Source organism: Cervus elaphus, chromosome 8 (assembly GCF_910594005.1).
Source record: "Cervus elaphus chromosome 8, mCerEla1.1, whole genome shotgun sequence".
In the NCBI taxonomy this organism is placed as follows: Eukaryota; Metazoa; Chordata; class Mammalia; order Artiodactyla; family Cervidae; genus Cervus; species Cervus elaphus.
In genome coordinates, this window is record NC_057822.1 from 38,628,417 (window position 1) to 38,650,368 (window position 21,952).

Genomic DNA, 21,952 nt, shown 5'->3' on the forward strand with positions numbered 1-21,952 from the left:
AGGTCCATGTATTCAAGGCTTTGGTCTTTCCAGTAGTCATGTACAGATATGAGAGTTGGACCATAAAGAAGGCTGTGTCAAAGAATTGATGCTTTTGAGCTGTGGTGCTGGAGAAGACTCTTGAGAATCCCTTGGACTGCAAGGAGATCAAACTAGTCCATCCTGAAGGAAATCAACCCTGAATATTCATTGGAAGGGTTGACACGGAAGCTGAAACTGAAGCTCCAATATTTTGGCCTCCTGCTGCAAACAGCCGACTCAGTGGAAAAGGCACCGATGCTGGGAAAGATCGAAGGCAGAAGGTGAAGAGGGCAACAGAGCTTGAGATGGTTGGATGGCATCACTGATTCAATGGACATGAACTTGGGCAAACTTTGGAACATAGTCAGGGACAGGAAGGCCTGGTGTGCTGCCATCCACGGGGTCACAAAGAGTCAAATGTGACTTGGTGACTGAACAACAACAAATGGGAACCCTTAACCTGGCCTCATTGCTTAGCTACAACAAAAAAATCTCAAGTCAGTCTCCTTTTCCTGCTCTCTCAACCCATTTTCAGGCAAATGGTAAGCCTGCCTTGCTACCCTCAGATAGCCTCATTATATATGTAATGAATCTTTCCCTATCCGTTTGGTGTGGTATCATCGGTCTTATATTTGGAAACAGATTTTGGGAAGGAGGGTCCATCTTGCAAGGGACCCACAAAAATTGGTGCAGTAATCAGGGTGACCACATTATTTAATGTGTTTGACAGTAGTATAGCCCTTCTAGTTCTCTTATGGTTGCTGTTTCCGTGATATACCTTTTTCCATCTGTTTACTTTCAATTTATTTGTATCTTTCAATATAAAGTATTTGATGTCTTCTACCAGCAGATAGTTGGGTTTTGTTTTTTGTTTTTTAAATCCAATCTGATGGTCTTTTTGATTAGATTGTTTAATTCATTCATGTTTAATGTTATCATTGATATAGTTGGACTTACACCTGACATTCTGATTTTTTGTTCTCTGTGTCTCATGTCTTTTTTCTTGTTGTTTTTCTATGTCTCCTTTACTACCTTTTTTTTTTTTTAGAAAGTAGACTTTATTTTTCAGAATAGGACTCCGGGAGTTGGTGGTGGACAGGGAGGCCTAGCCTGCTGCGGTTCATGGGGTCATAAAGAGTCGGACACGACTGAGTGACTGAACTGACCGACTGACTACATTTATAGAAAAATAGAAAATATTAGAGTTCCTATATATGCCACTGCTAATTTTCCCTATTGTTAACTTCTTACATTAGTATAATACATTTGTTACAATTAAAGAACCAGTATTCCCAGTGGTAAAGAATCTGCCTGCTAATGCAGGAGACACAGTTTCAATCCCTGGGTCAGGAAGATTCCCTAGAGAAGGACCAGGCAATCCACTCCAGGCAATTCACTCCAGGCAATTCACTTGCCTGGGAAATCCCATGGACAGAGGAGACTGGCAGGCTACAGTCGACGGGATCACACAGAGTCAGATATGACTTAGCAATGAAACAATGACAACAATTGATATATTAAGTAAATTCTATAGTTGATTTAGATTGTCTTAGTTTTTAAAAAATTCTAAAAAGTTTTTTTAAAAATTTAAGCTTTAAAAAACTGAAAGCTATCATTTTGGCCATTCAAAAATGTACAGTTCAGTAGCATTTAGTAAATTTATATTGTTGTGCCCCCATCACCATCATCCATCTTTTCATCTTCCCAAACTGAAACTCTGTACCTATTAAATACTAGCTCCAACCGTAACTCTGCTCAGCCCCTGACAACCCCCATTCTGTTTTCTATCACCATGAATTTGACTAACTAGCTACGTCATATAAGGAGAATTATGAAATATTTGTCCTATCATGTCTGGTTTATCTCATTTAGCATTATGTCTTCAAAGCTCATCAATGTCAAAGTTTTCTTCCTTTATATGACTGAGTAATATTCCATTGTTTGTACATACCATATTTTGTTTATTCATCTGTTGATGAGCAGTTGGATTGCTTCCACCTTTTGTCTATTGGAAGTAATGATGCTATGAACATGGGTCCACGAGTATCTGAGTTCTGCTCTTGATTCTTTTGGGTCTATATCCCAGATTTCCTTAGTTTTTACTTATTTTCTATCCTCTATGGTCCCATCCATGATACAAGACTATTTTTGGAAATCTGAACATATATTTGTAATGAATATACAAATTTGAACATTATATTTGTAATGTAATACAACATTATATTAGTTTCCTCTTGGGAGTGACAGCTCTCAGACTTCCCTTATTTTTGATGATCTTGATAGTTTTGAAGAATACTAAGATATGCAGATGATACCACCCTTATGGCAGAAAGTGAAGAGGAACTAAAAAGCCTCTTGATGAAAGTGAAAGAGGAAAGTGAAAAAGTTGGCTTAAAGCTCAACATTCAGAAAACTAAGATAAGAAAACTAAGATCATGGCGTCTGGTTCCATCTGGGAAATAGATGGGGAAACAGTGTCAGACTTTATTTTGGGGAGCTCCAAAATCACTGCAGATGGTGATTGCAGCCATGAAATTAAAAGACACTTACTCCTTGGATGGGAAGTTATGACCGACCTAGACAGCATATTAAAAAGCAGAGACATTACTTTGCCAACAAAGTCCGTCTAGTCAAGGCTATGGTTTTTCCAGTGGTCATGTATGGATATGAGAGTTGGACTGTGAAGAAAGCTGAGCACTGAAGAATTAATGCTTCTGAACTGTGGTATTGGAGAAGACTCTTGAGAGTCCCCTGGACTACAAGGAGATCCAACCAGTCCATCCTAAAGGAGATCAGTCCTGGGTGTTCATTGGAAGGACTGATGCTGAAGCTGAAACTTCAATACTTTGGCCACCTCATGTGAAGAGTTGACTCATTGGAAAAGACCCTGATGCTGGGAGGGATTGGGGGCAGGAGGAGAAGGGGATGACAGAGGATGAGATGGCTGGATGGCATCACCGACTCGATGGACATGAGTTTGAGTAAACTCCAGGAGTTGGTGATGGACAGGGAGGCCTGTGCTGTGATTCATGGGGTCGCAAAGAGTTGGACACGACTGAGCAACTGAACTAACTAAGTAAGATGCTCCTTTATTGGAATTTGTCTAGTGTTTTTCTTATGATTAAACTGGGATTATAGGGTTTACTTGATCATAGAGGTCAAGGGCCATTTTCATTACATCATACCAAGATACATACTATCAGCATGACTCATCATTGTTGATCTTGACCTTGATCATTTGGCTGAGATAATGTTTCTCAGGTTTCTCCACCATAAAGGTACTCTCGCCTACCTGTATCTTCTATATTGATTCTTTGGAAGGAGGTCAGCAGTCTACACTTAGGGAATGGGAAGTTAGATTCCCTCATTAGGAATGGAATATCTACATAATTTATTTGGAATTCTCCTGCCAGGAGATTTTTCTCTACTCCCTATTTATTTACTTATTCAATAATTTTTATATCAGTGTGGGCACATGGATACTTATTTTTATGCTATGAGCTATAATCTAATGCTATTTTATTTATTTATTTTGCTCAAATGATTCTAACTTTGGCCACTGGGAGCTCTCTCAATTGGTTCCTACATTCCTTTGGCATTCTCTATCAATGTAGGGTTTTAATTTATTCATTTTTTAGCACTCCCTTGTTTTCTGTCATTACAAAATGCTCCAGGTTCATCTTGTATATTTCGTGCCCCTGTCCTAGAATCAGTCATTTCTCCAAGAAAATACTGTTTCCTTTCGGTTGAGAATGGTATTAGAAACCAAGATCTGGGAGCTAGGTGTGCTTATTACTATTGTTTTGCATGTCTCACATTTTTTTTTTTTTGAAACTGAATTTCTTGGTAGTATATTATAGCAACTCTAGATACTGATTCCCTCCCTTAGACCCAAGGGATGGTGGTGATTGTTGGTTTTGTCAGTTGTTGATTTGTTTAGTGATTTGGCTGAACTAATCATGTGGCATCTATTTCCCCCTCAGTGGGCAGCACCTTTAATCCATACTTACATTTTCCCCCTTGTTTTTGCTTTTAAGCCTGTCTACCTAAGGGCTTCCTTGGTGGCTCAGACGGTAAAGAATCTGCCTGCAGTGCAGGAGACCTGGGTTCAATCCCTGGGTCAGGAAGATCCCCTAGAGAAGGAAATGGCAACTCAATCCAGTATTCTGGCCTGGAGAATCCCATGGAGAGAGGAGCCTGGCAGGCTATAGTCCATGGGGTTGCAAAGAGTCAGACATGACTGAGCAACCAACACTTTCACTTTTCTTTTTTCACCTAAGGGTCATCCCTAGGTCTCGGTTGGTATAAGCCACTTATTGGTCAAAGGTAGTAAAACTTAGCCCCCTTAGCCAGTCAGATTTTTGCTGTATATTTTATGACATCTGTGTGGCTTTGAGGCTGCTATTACAGTTCAGGGAATTTGTGTTTATTGCCCTATGTACAGCGAAGGACTTCTAGCTTGGAGGTTCTTTCTCTGATTGTTCCCAGGAGGGCTCAGCCTTGGGGATGCCCATAATCTGCCAGTTTGTTAGGGCTGAGTGTGATATTAGTTTTAAACCCAGGTATCACCCTGGATCAGAATTCCTACTCTTCATGGTTTGGTCAGGGGTTGTGTTTAAGCCCATTGTGCCAGCAAGGCTTCCCTCCTGGACTCTGACTGCTCCCAGGAGGGCTCTTCCTGGATGCTCTTTTCCCAGTTCTCTCTATTAAACTTCTGGCTGCTCTGTTGTTTTGCAAGTCTTCAGGAGCTATCCTTCTCCTGTTAATTACTCTCTACCAAGATCTCCAATGTTTTTTAAAACACCCTTAAGCACAGAGATCTCTATTTCCTTTTCCAAGTGCTTAACCCCCTCAGGCAGAGCTTCAGGATCCTTTATCCTTCAGGTCTGCCTCACCTCCTCGGTGGGACCCTCATGCCACTCTACTAGAATTCTACTCCAGTTCTCTGAGGGCACTGGTTCGGGGTGGGGCAGTGCCAGCCCCTGGCCTTCTCAGCTTGCCCTTTCCGAATGGAACCTCTATAACGGAGCTGGGGCAAGGGTGACCATGGTCCTTGTACCTTCGGTGTGCTACAACTGGGGCAGGACTTGGCAAAGCACCCCATCCCCTAGATCTTTCCTCCTAGGAATAGGGCTTCTGCAACAGTGGGTTAATTGGAGTGGGCTGGGGGTATGAGAAATATTGCTGGCAACATGCCACTCCTGAGGTGAAATCATAGCCCAGACGGTGCACTTCAGGGAGGGGAGGCCCCTCTCTTCTTTGCTGCAGATGCCTAGGATATGGGAGTTAAAGGAGCAGATGGCGGCAGACATGCCATAGATGCTTGTCCTTATGCAGTTCAGCAGATTATTTTGCATGAGTATTTCTCCTTTTGCTCTATGCCCTTAAGATAATTCCCAGAGACATTAAATGATTTTACTTTAGTTTTTGTGATTTTCTGTATCTAAATTGTTGCGATGCTAGGGAGAATTCACTAGGAGTCCCATTCATCCTATTTTAATGTTCTTTTACACCAACAATATGTTCCCTTCCCTACCATGAATACTTGACACAGTCTTCCACTATGTTAGTGTTGCTGCTGCCATGGATTGCTTGGTGGGGACGTGGGGTCTGAGAAACAAGGAGAGTGCAAGAACTATAGGAGGGCTAAGGAAAGACCTGGCCCTACCAGCACTGGGGAAGGAAAAAGGTTTTCATTTTATCAGGGGCTTCTGATTGTAATTCAGGTTGATGATCATCACCCTGGTCTTCTTACTACTTTCATTCTAGCCTTCTGGGGATCCTGATATAGCCATCTGATGTTTCCTCAGGCATCTGAACTAATATCAGCATCAAATAGCATCTGTTCACTGTGAGGAGAGAAAATGCACTTTAATTGTAGCAGGAGGAATATGGGCTAAATGTGAGGAGATAGTCCCTGATCAAAAGCGTCAGCCTGAGAGGCCTTTTTCAAGTGAAAATCAGATCATGCCTCTCTGCTGCTTCAAGCCCTCCAATGGCTGCCCAGTGCAATTAGAATAAAGTCCAATCTCCTAACCAAAACCTACATTTCATTTCACTCTCTGTCATTCACCATGGTTCAGTAACTCGGCCTTTCTTTCTGTCTTTCAAGCCTACCAGGCTCCCTCCTACCCTAGGACCTTTGCATTCTCTGCTTGGAATGCCCTTTATCAAATCTCCACATGGGTAACTGTGATCAACTGTCTTAATTCCAAGTTCACCTTCTCAGGAGGACTTTCTGGACCACAATAGCTAAGGTAGGTTCCCCACACCCCGATTCTTCATTGTTCACTATTCCTTATTAACCTGCCTTCACTCTCCTACTAGAGTGTAACTTCTAAGAAGCAAGAATCTGATGAATCTTGGTTATGCTGTCTGCTCTCACCTAAGTACTAGAAGTGCTTCCTATCCAGTGGGAATTCAATAAATCCAAAGAATAAAAGGAGGAATGAAAACATGGATGGGATGAATGTCCATGGTTTTCTTTTTAGATTTTAAATAAATGAATAAAATACTCTCTTTATGTCTCAGAAGAAAGGCCTAGATGAGATTTCATGTTGAGTTCTTGCAATGCGAGAATCCATTTTTACTAGTAGAAGAGTGCTTTATAGAAAGTGGCAGCCTGAAGTGTTTTCCAGGGAAATAAATCCTCCAAACAAGAACAATTCAAAATATATTCAGCTATTGAGTTGTTTGGATCCTGGTTTTTAGTTTCACTCTGGCCCCGAGACAGTTTCATGTACATTTGTGCCCTGTTTTGTTATAAAACCCAAGGACAGGCTCAGTATGAGGATAGCACCACTGTTGACCTTATATACTTGTGATTGAAATAACTTTGAATATTATGACTCATGGAAGACATAGAAACCCCGAATAATGGTGGCTTTGTCAATGGAAACAAATCCTGATTCCTTTCTATTTCATCAACCAATTGCATTTGGTGTTTCTAGTCTCTTTTAATCTGAAACTGATCCCACCCCCCTTTTCCCCATGACATTACTTTTTGAGAGGCTAGGCCAGTTATCTTGTAGAACTTCCCAAATTCTGAATTTTTCTTATTGTTCTATTGTGATGTTATTTAATTTTCCCCTCTGTTCCCTATACTTCTTGTAAACTGGAAGTTAGGTCAAAGGCTTAGTTTAATTCAGGTTGTCAAGAGCTCTTCAAAAGTGATCTATACTGCATCACAGCAGGAAGCATGGAAGGTTAGGATATTCTACTACTAGTGATGCTAACTTTTTAAAGTTCTTTAATTTCAGTGTTTCTATAAGAAAACAGTTTATATTTTGGACAGTAGAGAGCTCCTTTGTACTAAAAGTAAGGTGATTTGCAGCTTACAAAATAGACACAAGCAACAGTTTGCAAGAATAGTCTAAAATGATGACTCACTATCCATTATTCCATCAGTGATGGGGGAGACACGACTGGTTGTCAAAGGGACTTGAGAAATAGCTGAGGTCAGACTACCTCTCCCCTGGAGGATGAGCAAATTCCCGTGTGTCCTGGATCCTGGCAATAACTTCAGGGACGTGGATTTGGGGGTCTAGGGGACACCCAGTAAAGGGCTTAGGAGGTTGGTGGTAAAGTTCAGTCACCTGTCCCCATTGCTTTTCCCCTAAATTTTAGGAAAATCTTCATGGAAATAATTAAACAGCCAGAGTGGAAATTCTGGCCCTACTGCTTGTACTGCTGTTATTTCAAGTGCAACGACTTTACATTTATCTATTTGATTTAAAAAGCTGGTTCCTGCTTTAAAAAGCTTCGGGGCACCAGAACAGTAAAATTGTCCAATAAAATACTTAAATCAGTTGACAGCACCACATTTAAAAACACAGTGTATCACAAAGTAACATAAATGCCATGACCAGTATGAGATTCCCTTTGGCTACACAAATTTTTAAGGACAGGCTTTACTGTGGATTTAAACACATGTAAACCTGGGTCTGGTTGAACCAGTGAAGGCAGATGGAGTGAGAGGTTAAGCAAACTTTCCAATGTCACTGTTTGATGATAAAGCTGGGATTTGAATCCAGACATGTTGGTTCTAGAAGCTATACTTTTAATGTTTTAAATTTCTACTGTAAACTGACAGCATTCATTCATTCAATCACTTACTTAATGAATAACGTATGCAGGTGCATGTCCATGGGCATGCATCTTACTCTGTGCCAGGCATTTCATTTTACTGGGCTCTGAAATGAAATGAAAATCCAAAACACATGGGGCTCCTCAATTCAAGCTGACCCTAAATAGTAAAGGCTTTGGAGTTGTAGATAAAATCTGATGAGGGGGCCACATGTCAGCAAGTTATGTAACTGCTAATGGAGGCATTTCAGGTTAGGAAATCTTTCCAGTCTAACCATTCTGTGGGCTCTCTGCTATTAACATTTACTGGCATTTTGGAGGTCTGTTAAAGTTGATCACAGTGTAGACAACGTACAAACATAAGAAGGGGCTCAAGGAAGCTACTGTTACAAGAAAGGAGTGATGGAGGAAGAATCATGAGGCAAGAGGTTTACTTGAAAAGTATCTCCCATATGAATTGCTCATGTTTGCTGTGTTTTCTTTCAAGAATAGAAACTAAACATAACAAGAAAAATGCCCACTTTAACAGAACACATTTATGTTTCTATTTTGGACAGAAAAATTTTTTATGAGGCGATAAGGTGGCTTATTTCAGAGAGGGATGTTTCAACAATAGCAACGCAAACAGGAGAGACTTCTTTTCATTTGCACAGTCTGACCGAAAGCTTATCAAACTTATACAAGTGCACCGACTATGAGTTGAAAACACACTTGATTTTTTTTTTTTTAAAGACCAATAAGACAGTAACATTTGTCATTGTTTGGGACTTTATAGCGTTCAAACTGCTTTCAGATACTTTATCAGAAATAGCTTATGTGTATCTTTTCACCCTCACTGGATTCTCTCATCCTCACTCACCTCCCAGCCTGGACTCTCAGCTCCTCGTTCTGAGGAGCTGCCCTTCCTGAAGCTGTGGGCCTGTGGTCAGTCTTCCACAGGCCTGGAGACTTTGTCTCTTCCAGAGATTTTCAGACTTGGACAAACTTTCAGACTATGCTCTTTCAAAAGGACATAGGAGTAGACTTTCTGGGTGCTTTCAAGGGGTAGAGGGATAGGGCAGTCTGGAAGTATGGGGCAATAAGTTTTTCAGTGGGTGAATATTCATCATGCTTCATCTTTCCTTGATGGGTTGCCTCAAGGTCTAGTTTCTCCATAGATATCTCACGTAATCCTGTGAATATACCTATCAAGTAACTGGTGGTGACACTTTGTGGCTTCACATGAAGCACTGGTCAACGCAGTAACTCATCATCTTCTCATTTCTTCCTGTTTTCTTTCTTTTTTTTTTTTTTGTCTTGTTTCCTTTTGCCTTCAATCTGGATGCTCTAGGACTGTACCTTCTAAATAAAGCAGCAGTACTTAATTCCTGCCTCAGGCTCTGTTGGGTCTCATACACATATTTATTTCAGACTCTCTCCACACTTTGAAGCAGACAAGTATGTTAGGGTTAGTCATAAGATGAGAAAACTGAGGCTCAGAAAGTTTAAGTGATTAGTCTGAGATTACATTCATTTATTTGTTCATTAATTCATTTATTTATTTAACAGATATTTCTCAAGCACATTCTGTATGCTGATGAAGTCTAAGACAGACTAGGCGTCTGTCTCCATGGAATTTAAATTTTAAGTTTGAGGAGACAGATGGCATGTAAGTACCATTAATGTCTGCTAAATGAATGAATTAATGGACAAATGAAAGATTCTTATCTTTCCCAGGATGACTGACATGAAAGTGTTCATCACTCAGTCAGGTCTGTCTCTTTGCTACCCCATGGACTATAGGTCACCAGACTTCTCTGTTCATGGAATTCTTCTCTAGGCAAGAATACTAGAGTGGGTTGCCATTCCCTTCTCCAGGGGATCTTCCTGACCCAGGGAATTGAACCCAGGACTTCTGCATTGCAGGTAGATTCTTTATCATGTGAGTCACCAGGGAAGATCAAAAACCATATCAAATTTCAAATTATTTTCCCCATATAACCTTTTCTTGGGGTCCCATTGCTTTATTGTTGTCCTATACTTATGCTTAATTTGCCCATCGAGTAATCCAGTATTTGTTGAGAGCCAAATGATTAGTAGGTTCCTTTTAGGACAACACAGGCAGAGGGAACAAAGGTACGAAGACAATGAGGTATAAACACGCCTAGTGACTTCAGAAACAGAAAGAAGGCTGGTGCAGCTGGAAGTAAAGTGTGAGAGGGAGAGAAGTGTGGGATAGGGTCAGAAAGATGAGCAACAGCCAGAGCATACAGAGTTCTGAATACGGGTTATGACTTATCATAAGGGCAGTAGGAAGCCACAGGAAGATTTTAAGTGATGTGGTTAACATGACTGCTAAGTGGTAATTCTCAGACCTTCTGACTCTTGGGCCTATAGACTTCTACATGAAGCAGGTGTCAGAGTCTGGACTAGAAGGCAAGCTCTGAGGCTCTGACTTTTGATGGAGTGAAGCAAGTTTCATAATGATGACTCAGCTATGAAGTCCTCTGGTAATGCAGAAATATGTCTCCAATGGCACACCTTCCAATACAGTAGGTGAAAAGGCAGGCTCATGGAGTCACTTCCACCCAAACAGGCCTTTATTGTTCCATCTATAGACTGGGAATGATGTAACCTCTTATCCAGTAATGAGGTGGAGGGGCAGAGACCTACAGGTCCTTGGGAGCAGGGAGCATGTGACCTCGAGAATCATCTCTGGTTCAAATCAGTCTGAGTAATCCAGGCATCAGATAGGGAGTGTCTGTCCTGATAAATTCCACAAGTGAAGATTATGATATTGCCCTGTCTAGTGTAAGAGAACTGGCTGATTATATTCAGTGACAAGACAGGTGTCAGCATGGGTTTCACATTGTTTTGAACATCATCCAGAAAAGTCACAGGCAAGATAGGTAAATGCAACCTGATTAATAAAGTTATGTTTAATTTTTGTTTGTTATTTTTGTATGAAAAGGATGATGGATTTTCCTACACAGGGGGCCTTTGCAAGGGACTCTGTGATCCTCAGTAAATGGGCAGGGAACTGCCAGTGTTGGGGTCACTGTCCTGAAGAGAATTCAGGACTTATCCAAAGGCTTGAAGCTTGGCTCCCCTTTCCATCTCAACTTCTATTTCCCTAAAAGAGAATGCCAGTGGGGACACAGCTCCTCTTTCCCTCGGATGCCTCCCTCCAGGAACTGTGGACCAGGCAGTCCTCAAGCCTTTGCTAACTCACAGCCCTGTGCCTTTGCATCATGAGTCCCCAGTGCGGACACTCCTTAGTTCCCAGCCCATTCTTTCTTCTGACTTTGCAGCTCTCAGTCCAGTAGTTTGCCTTGAGGCCAGCAGAGACTGTCCTTTTTGAGCTGACCACTAAGTGACATTTTGATGTTACTAATGTGTATTCATCTGCTCCCTTTCTTCTCGCAAAAGCAGTCGGGGAGACAAACGTTACAGAAAAGAGATTATGGGGACTGACTGGTGATCACGTACGTGGGGGAAGGGAGAGAGGAAATTCTAAATGAGATGAGCTTGGTGGAGCAGAGGACGCGAAGACGCCCAGGAAAGCTGATAAACAACAGTGTCTGCGCATCGCAGAATCACACCTTCTCTGAGTCTGCTGTTTCACCAGCCTGCCCCCACCAGCCCGGCGCCTCTTAGCAATTCCCCAGCTGTCAGCTCCCTACCTGCCTGGCTCTGGCTGCTCGGCTCAGAGCGGCTCCCCTGGGCCTCTCGCCGGCTTGTCAGTGGGCTGCGTCAGCATCACGCCACACTGTCTCCCGTTGGCCCGGTGATCAACGCCTGACGGGCCGGCCCTCTCTCCCTTCTCAGCTGGGGCCAATGGGAGTCAGGGGAAGGTTTTGGTTACAAATGAAAATAAAATAAATAAGTCATACTCCTGCACTCAGGAGTCTGGGAGAAACATCTTCATGGACTCGTAAATCTTTCCTTTTAAATTTGTCCTTCTCCTTCTAGATGCCCCTCCCAACCCCCTGCATACCCTTGGCTGCCCCTCACAGTGCAGGGAATGCAAAATGCGAGGCTTGGGCGTGGGCTAGATGTCGGTATCCCCCCTCCGCAAGAACCCCCAAAGGCATCTGCGCTGTGCTGTGTGTGTGTGTGTGGAGAGAGGAACCAGCTAGATAGAATCCAGGCCAGCGACGGCTTGTTCCCAGTCCTACTCTTCTGACCTTGTCAGTAAGACACCCAGCCCACTCCCAAGGCTCTCCCCTTGACCTGGCTACATTACCCCCAAAACCTTGGTTTCTTTCTTTCTTTCCATTACAGGGGGTTCTGATGATTAAATGTAATCTATTTTAAGATTTTTCTAAATGTGTATGAGACGTTTCATTAAAGCTGTTGACTTTGAACGTTTTTCTTAAGACTTTGTTGTCTGTTTAAAGACACATATTAAGGCGGGGGGTGCTAGTAATATCATATACCTGAATGCGAAAAACAGTACCCATAAGCTGGGTCTCAGAGGGTCAGGGGAAAGTGCTAGAGGTCCTGAAGGCATGAAGAGTATGACGTGTGAGAGGCGCCAAGCAATAAAAGCTGGAATAAGCCTTAGACCCCTTTGCCAGTTCACCTGGGGTTGCCCAGTTTGGTCCTTAAGGAGGATTCACCCTGTTCATCAGAGGGGGTGTGCCCTGAGCAGATGGGGTAGTGGTAGGAGGGGAGCAAGGTCACAGGGGCCAAAGGATGGAAGGGAAAGAAAGCAAGAGGGTGGCTGCTTGGGCAACCAATGCTTGGTGCAGGGGAGCTCCCCCCACAGAGGATCAGCTCTGTTCTAAAAGGTCTTTTTACTTCATGAGGGTAGATGACCCTCCTTGATCACTGCTATGCCAGACTCCTTTCCCTCTCTCACTTTAATGCATAATTGATGAAGTGAATGGAGGTGAAAGTGAAAGTTGCTCAGTTGTGTCCAACTCTTCGCGACCCCATGGACTTGGTTCATGGAATTCTCCAGGCCAGGATACTGGAATGGGTAGCCTTTCTCTTCTCCAGGGGATCTTCCAACCCAGGGGTCAAACCCAGGTCTCCCACATTGTGGGCAGATTCTTTACCAGCTGAGCCACCAGGGAAGCCTAAGAATGCTGGAGTGGGTAGCCTCTCCCTTCACCAGTGGATCTTCCCAACTCAGGAATCGAACCAGGGTCTCCTGCATCACAGGCAGATTCTTTACCAACTGAGTTAAAAGAGAAGCCCTGAATGGAGGTGTGCCACCCATTAACCATGGTCAGAGGGCCCACTTTGCCAATATCATGAGTTGTTGAGGGGCTGAGGAGGGATTTCTACCTGCTGTGTTATCTGATCTGGTTAAGGAGGAGGAAGAGACTGGGAAAGGGTCAGGTTTAAGGAAAAGTTCCCCAGTTTCTGCCAGATGGGAACAGTGGAGGCACCACATGGCAATGGGGTGCCCTCAGAGGGATGCCAAGATGGCGCCCTGGCAATTCAGGAGGGTAGACAGGCAAGATGTCTGCTGTCACATAATTATTATCCAGGAAGATTTCAGTGTTCAGAGCCATGTACAGTTCTATCTCTTTGAACCTTTTCTATCTGCTTCCCCTGCATGGTCGCCATGCTGAGACGGTAGTGAAATTTTTATAGACTACTTCTGGGGGGTAGAGTAGCTCCCACATTGGTTTGGGGCCAAGATAAATAGGCACCATCACAGAAAATCTGGGTGCTGTGTAGAGGTAGATTTGCCACAACTCTGGTGAAGTTTAAGGCTTAGAGTCCCTCATTTGCATGAGCTCTGTCCGTGGCAATGAGGTTGTCCTGGGAATGTTTACAGTGGGGTAAAGTTGGCCCTTGGGAGGACAGACAGAGGAAGAGGGCAGGTGTTGTATGAACAAGCAATCCTAGGATCCCATATACCTGGAGCAAAATCAAGAAGTGGCAAGCATTGGCTTTGAGTGAAAAGTGAAAATGAAAATATTACTCGTTCAGCTGTGTCCGGCTCTTTGCGACCCCATGCACTGTAGCCCTCCAGCCTCCTCTGTTCATGGAATTCTCCACTTAAGAATACTGGAGTGAGTAGCCATTCCCTTCTCCAGAGGATCTTCCCAACCCAGGGATCGAACCTAGGTCTCCCGCATTGCAGACAGATTTTCTTCCATCTGAGGGCATTGAGTATACACGTCAATTTGACCCCATAGACGCCTTGCCCTGTGTAGAAGGACAGAAAAAGAGGAGGAATAGAGTGTAGCCTGTAAATTCAGATTCCCTCCAGCCTGGGTTAAGGGTGTTTCTGAGAGCATCCCAATAAGATGCCTGAGGCTGGACGTACATATGTATACAGGGAGTAAAAATATTTCAGACATGCAGAGCCAGAAGCCAGTCTGTGGAAAGTTCTTCCAAATCCTAAATCTCATATATATGAAAGAAACTTGATGACGATTTCCCCAAATTTGACAACCATGCTAACAGTTTATATGACAATACCGACAATGACTTCTGAAACTGAAGGTTTTCTAAACTATTAATAATAAAAGGCTAATTTTGACCAATCATGCTAGAGGAAAAACTGGTTTATCTTTCTATTTCCTCTATGGGATAAAATATAACAAAATTATTGTCATGTGAAGAAATTATCAAAGAGTAAGCAGCCAAAAATTGTTTTCATAGAGGCATGTCAAGAAGTTAATAAAAATGTTACTTTTTTCTATTTGTGATGTATGTGATATTTATGCATTAATTTTGAAAAATTATGTGTATTTTGTTTCTTTATTCTAAATTTAAATGGGCTTTTAGGTACCTAATTTTGAACTTGTAGTTTAGCATTAGTTTTTTCAGAGGGGCTTCTACATTTTACAAACTTCAGCCCCCCCAAAACCTGTAGCAACACCTATCACCCTAACTTTTTTCTGGGTAACAATGTTTGATTTCCTTCATGACTGTAGCTGAGAATAAGAGAAAATTGCTGTAACCACTTGAAGTCCTCAGTAGATTGGGCTGTATATGCTAAGCCCAAGGTTAATAATATTTGTGATGTTAGAAAGTTTATAAAGTTTGGGATATTTACCAAACTTGCAGTGTCATATGATCTGAAGTAAGCTATGAACAGTTTGAATTTTGGATTCCTCATCTATAAAGTGAGAGGAACAGGCAAAATGTTTTCTAGTTTTCTCTCCAGCACTAATATTCTATACTTTTCCCACTGAACACTGAACTCAGCATCAGCAATTGGTATAAGCTGAGGACTGTCAGTATGAATTATGATCCACAGCAATAACTAGATACCCAGATAATGTCTTCCCTAAAAAGCCTCCAATCGCACAACTTCTCTCCATATCCTACCTCCATAAAGGCATGGCTCACAATTTACATATGCTTCTTCAAAGTCATATTTTCCTGATTCAGAGTACATAATGGATATGCTAGGGAGGACTCAAGAAAGAAAATCTATCATGAAGCTCTTTTTGGCAAATGTAAGCAACTGTGACTTTACAAAAGGATTCTTCAAGTGGATTCCATCTATGCAAAGATATTCACACCTCATATATAATTTCTTAAAATTCATGTATTCAGGTTAAGTTATATGGAGCCAAATTAAAAATGGCAAAAGTGACAAATAGGAGAGCCAATTTTGATCTTAGAATGGGGAGAATGGGATAAGATGGCGAGATTCCAAGTCTGGGGAAGTTGAATATGCCAGCAGAAAGAGGCCCTGTTATCCCCAAATATCTGGGTAAGACCAAACTGAAAGACAGTTCTTGGGATGTGTCTCAGGTGCCACACTTATTCCTGCTTTGACTGTAATACTTTCTGGAGCCAGAAATATGGCCAAGACAATTCCATAGGTTCCTATAAGAGGATCTGTTTCTGTTAATACATACTGTGTATAATACAGAACTTCCCAGGTGGTGCTAGTGGTAAAGAACCTGCTTGCCAGTGCAGGAGACAGAAGAGGCACGGGTTGGCTACCTGGATCAGGAGATTCCCTGGAGAAGGGCACGGCAACCCACTCTAGTATTCTTGCCTGGAAAATCCCACTGACAGAGGAGCCTGGCAGGCTACAGTCCATGGGGTCACAGACTGAAGTCGGACACGACTGAAGTAACTTAGCACGTATGTGTATAGTATGTTCAGAACTGGAGCTTTCATATATGTCTCTAACTGGATCCATGCAGTGATGCAGCTAAAGAACTTCTGCCCCAAGGAGTCTCGATCTCCAGCTCTAAGAGACAGACAGACTGCGTTGACACCTTGCAATTGTTCAACAGGCATCTCTCCCCTCTTTCATGATCTCTGGGAAACTGTTTCTATGTACACACACCCCCACCGTAAAATGCACTCTAGCTCGGTGCATATGTTATTCTGAGGCAATAGTGGCTCTGAGTACACACTTCTTAATTCATTCTGCTGTGTCACTGTCTCACTGGATCAATATCTGGCACAGGAAGTGCTAACTCGGAGTGAAAGCTGCTTCCTCTGTCCTCTTGCAGGGGAGTCGGGTCTCCCTGGAGTGTGGCTTACACTTATGCACTTACCATTCTTTTTTGCCCTCCTGTTTCTGTCTTCCTTTGTCAGCTGAGGCTGACTCTGTTTTAAGAATGGATTTAAGGGTGGAGGACTTAGGTCTTATTTTTTTTTTTCCCCTTTCATTCCTATGCAAAGTTTTATTTTAAAACAAGGAAAGAGTCTGTCTATTTTAGTCTTCATCCACTGCCCAGGCAGTGTTGAGCAGCGTTTAAACATGTGGATGTGGAGAAAACTTCAATTATTTCGTATCTGAGTGTCCTTGGGCAAGTCACTTAACCTCTTTATGTTGTAATTTCACAATTAGGAAAACAGAGATTAAAAACTTACCTCCCTGAAGAGCTGTGAGATTAGATGACATGATGAGTGTCAAGTTCCTAGCGTGGCTCCGACAAGTGAACAGTAAACGCTCAATGGGTATTCACCAAGATTATTGCTTCCCATGTTTCCAGTTCATTCTGCACTCCTGTAGGTGGGGGGGGGGGGGGGGGCGGATTTATTTTGTGACCTGAGTTTCTGCAACAGAGACAAGAAGTTGTCTCAGATCTGCATTATTAGCCTTTTGGCACTGTATTGTTCTCCCCACCCCCCCCCCCCCCCCCCCCCCCCGCCCATACACACACACCTTTTTCTTTCTTTCTTTTTAAATCTTTCTTCCAGACCACACCTCCCTCACTCTTTACCTCACATACACATTCACCCTGACAGGGTGTTTCTCAGTGGTCAGTAGTGAGTGCCTTTATCTCTCATCCCTAGCTCCTGACTTAGGGCATGATTTATATCAAACGTCTGATAAGTGTCTTTCAAGTAGTTTTCTGTCTATATTCTGATTAGATTCTTGTCTCTTTACTTTTTATTAGAGTCCTATAGTCTGCACATTGACTTGTTTTGGCAATGGAGTCCACATTTGTAAGATATTCCTGTAAGGCTGTGTCCTAAAATATTTCCCAAAGTAGGTATGACCTGCAGGGACACTAGCTCAATGGGAAATATCAGAAGAAAAGATGTCTACGGCCATCTGCCTCCCCTCACCGCTTTGTGAGGAGTGGACACTTGTGAAGAAGTGTCTAGTGGAGAGCAAAGTAACAATTAGAAACCTGGGGAGGAACATCAAGGGTTCTGTGCTTTCCTTCTGCTTTTAGCCTTCCTGCACAGAGATCTTCTTGGGGAGATCCTATCCAACATCCATACCTGGTCCCCTTCACCTGTCATCTCTTTCCCTCCTTCTTTTCAAGTTATTCTCCTTGAACCTTCTAGTAGTTGTAGATAATTTGTCTGGCCACCCTACATCAGCTGTCTACCTTCGTACATTTTCTATGTGAAGTAGAAGTTTTCTACTCCTCTCCTTTTTTTTTTTTTTTAATAACCACACCGCATAGCATATGGGATCTTAGTTCCCTGACTGGGGATCAAACCTGTGCCCTCTGCAGTGGAAATGCAGAACCCTAGCCAGTGGACCTCCAGGGAAGTCCCCTACTTCTTTTTTTAAGGATATCTAGCAGTGTGATGGCTCATCCCACTGTCCTTCCCAGCTGCATTCTCCCCCGCCAAAAAGCATTATTTTTTCATTGGCTTCTCTGCAAAGAAGGGTCATGGTAAGTTCAGTCATCTTAAGCTAATTCCTAGAATACAGAAGTTGAGAGGTACCGATCTATGGTAATAATTCTTTTTTAAAAAATTTAAATAAATATTTTATTTTAAAAGTATTTTTAGATTTACCAAAAAATGACAGAGATAGTACAGAGAGCTCCTATATACCTCACGTGCATTTTCTAACCTGTTGCTAACTTCTTACATTATTATACTGATTACAAGTAAAGAGCCAGCATTGGCACATTACACCGCTTTTAATGAAATTGCCTGTGCGGTACTTAGTCGCTCAGTTGTGTCCGATTCTTTGTGATCCCATGGACAGTAGCCTCCAGGCTCCTCCGTCCATGGGGATTCTCCAGGCAATAACACTGGAGTGGGTTGCCATGTCCTCCTCCAGGGGATCTTCCCAACCCAGGGATTGAACCCAGGCCTCCCATATTGCAGGCAGATTCTTTACCATCTGAACCACCAGGGAAGCCCCTTGATTTGCCTACTTTCTGTAAATGTTCTCAGTTTTCCCCATTTTCTGTCATTTCTGTTCCAGAATCCCATCCAGGATACTACATTACATTTTGTTGCTGTGTCTCTTTATTTTTTTTTTTTTTTTTTTGCTGTGTCTCTTTAATTTCTCCTGGTTTGTGACAGTTTTTTGGACTTTGCTTGTGTTTGATGATCTTGAGTAGTGAGGGCTTCCCAGGTGGCGCTAGTGGTAAAGAACTCACCTGCCAATGCAGGAGACATAAGAGACATGGGTTCGATCTCTGATTCAGGAATATCCCCTGGAGGAGAACATGGCAACCTACTCCAATATTCTTGTATGGAGAATCCCATGGACAGAGGAGCCTGGTGGGCTACAGTCCACAGGGTCACAAAGAGTTGGACACCACTGAAGCGACTTCGTACATGCACGTTCTTATCTAAGGGCTTCCTGGGCAATGCTAGTGGTAAAGAATCCATCTGCCAATGCAGGAGATACAAAAGCTATATTTACATATCCATAGAATTTATCAGTGTACATTTTTATAGTATATCCACAGATATGTACAAATATCACTGCAGTCTGCATTAGAGTATTTTCATGATTTCAAAAAGAAATTCCATATCCTTTGGCTATCACTGCTCCCAATCTTTAACCCCCTGGCCCCTGTTCTATGTGCCCCTTTTCCCTAGGCCTAAGCAACCAATAATCTACTTTTTATAATAGTGTTGCCTATTCTGGATATTTCATTTAAATGGAATAGTATAGTATATGGTTTACCGTGATTGGCTTCTTTCATTTAGCACAGTGTTTTTAAGGTTCATCCAAGCTGTACAATGTACCTCATTCTTTTTTAAGGTCAAATGCTGAAGTCAGGTGTTTGCTATCTGTTCTTACCCCTGAATTCTGAAAATGGCTAGGGTACTTTCCTGCAATTAGAAAAGTACTTGTAGAGAGAACTAGATATATTGCCTGTGCAGTAAGTGCCCATTGATCCCAAGTACATGAAGAATATAGTTTTATAGCTAATTTAAAGTAATGTAGGGAATTAAGAGCACAGCCTCTGCAGTCAGATTGCCTGGGTTTGCTTCTTGGATTTAACCTTTTATTCACTGTCTAAGTAAGTTGTCTAATCTTTCTGTACCTCTGTAAAATTGGAATAATATAACTGTATTCACCTTAATAAATGTCAGCCATCAGGGAGGTTATACACATAGTGGGCTTTTGAATTTTGTTAGATCGAGTCAGTGGTAAAGAATCAGTATTAGTGAAGTCCCTCAGTTCTGTCTGACTCTGCAATCCCATAGACTGTAGCCTCCTAGACTCCTCCATTCATGGGATTTTCCAGGTAAGAGTACTGGAGTGGGTTGCCATTTCCTTCTCCAGGGGATCTTCCCAACCCAGGGATCAAACCTGGGTCTCCCACATTGCAGACAGACACTTTACCATCTGAGCCACCAAGGAAGTAATGCAGTTATATATATATATATATATATATATATAATATATTATATATATGATATAAATATAATTTATATTATTTATAATTTATATAGTCTTTATCAGGGAAGTGGTGAAGAATCCACCTGCCAATTCAGGGGACACAGTTTCGATCCCTGGGTGGGGAAGATCTCCTGGAGAAGGAAATGGCAACCCACTCCAGTATTCTTGCCTGGAAAACCCCATGGACAGTGGAGCCTGGCAAGCTACACTCCATGGGGTCGCAAAAGAGTTGGACACAACTTAGCAACTAAACAACACATAGATCAATGGGATCATTTAATGAGAAGCATGGAATATCAGTTTTCAAAAAAGGAATTAATAATGCATTCAATTATGATCAGTGTAGTTAAGTGTTTCTGGGGTGATTCAGAAAGCACTTAGGCATTTTACAGGAACCCAGCATCATGCCTCTGAGAGGAAGAGGTGAGGGAGATGGGCTGAATCCAACCTGGCCCAATGACATCCCCCAGAAGTTAATTTTGTAATGAACCCTTAAAATCTGCTTAGCTTACTAACCATTTTTCTCTTTTCTAAAACAAGTATGCCAAATGTATGAAGAAAAAAACACTATTGTTTAAATGCTGTATATACAAAATTTTATTGTATTCCAAGCACAACAGGTGTCACAGCATTTCCTGGGGGGTTGGATAAGACAAGCCATGAGGTCTCTTCTCATCCTGAGAGTGCATGATGCTTTGTATCAGCATCATCAATACTTCTTCCTCCAAAGCTTCACTCACGGCGCTGCCAAGAAGCAGCCCCACAGAGCCACTTCGGTGAAGTAAAGCTTACTCTTACTCCTTCTGCAATCATTATAAATTCATCATTTCCAGCTGCTCCCAAACTCATTTCTTCCTTTCTTCTTTGTGCTTTACAAATTGTGTAGCTTGAGGGTGGAAAGGGGATAACTTTAGAAGGGAAGCTACTGCCAAAAACATAAAATGAAAGAACCACTTTTCTTTGTTTCAATTCTGCCATCTCAGAGGATTTCTTTTATTTTATTTTTCTTGTTAAATTACCTCTCCTAATTAGGTCATGCTACTGGAGGTGACCTACATTTCAGAAGCCAACAAGCAACAACAGAGAGACAGGGAGCTGAGTGAGACAAAAAAGAATGACTTCAAAATGGCTTCACACACAGCTTTCCTCAAGTGATTTGCTTGCAACGGAGGTCCATAAACTTGATCTTTAAATGAGAGTTGGTTCAATGCAATATTTTGAAAGCCTATCTAATGGGATACGCTGTGCTCTTTTATTCATTCAGTATGCCCACTTTATCAAACATATTGTGTGTGTGTGTGTGTGTGTATATATATATACACACACACATATGTATATCCACACACACACACACACACACACACACACACATATGTAATGTGAGATATCTATACCTATATATATATATATATATATATATATATATATATAGGGCTATATATATATAGCCATCCCTGATGGCTCAGATGGTAAAGAATCTGCCTACAATGTGGAAGACCAAGGTTCGGTCCCTGGGTCAGGAAGATCCTCTGAAGAAGGGCACGGCAATTCACTCCGGTATTCTTGCCTGGAAAATTCCGTGGACAGTGGAGCCTGGTGGGCTAGAGTCCATGGGGGTCACAAAGAGTCGAACATGACTGAGTGACTAAAACTTTCACTTTCATATATATATATCTGTATTTATATATGTATAATTATTGGACATGGTTGAAAATGCAAAGAAATACAGAAAATGATCTCTGCTCTCAGTTGCAATCTAGGAGGAGAGGAGATACCAAGGGAACATTTTATGCAAAGATGGGCACAATAAAG

At 42.1% G+C, this 21,952-nt stretch overlaps 2 long non-coding RNA genes across 2 annotated transcripts in view; one reads left to right on the plus strand and one right to left on the minus strand.

The window, feature by feature from the left end:
• Nucleotides 1–11,883, minus strand: part of LOC122698945 — a 36,632-nt gene extending 24,749 nt beyond the window's left edge. The window contains exon 1 of the long non-coding RNA XR_006342460.1: nucleotides 11,769–11,883. This is a non-coding gene — a long non-coding RNA (uncharacterized LOC122698945). The remainder of the gene's footprint in view (nucleotides 1–11,768) is intronic.
• LOC122698946 overlaps nucleotides 1–21,238 on the plus strand; it is a 107,409-nt gene extending 86,171 nt beyond the window's left edge. Inside the window, exon 3 of the long non-coding RNA XR_006342461.1 lies at nucleotides 21,173–21,238. This is a non-coding gene — a long non-coding RNA (uncharacterized LOC122698946). The remainder of the gene's footprint in view (nucleotides 1–21,172) is intronic.
• The last annotated feature ends 714 nt before the right edge of the window (nucleotides 21,239–21,952 follow it).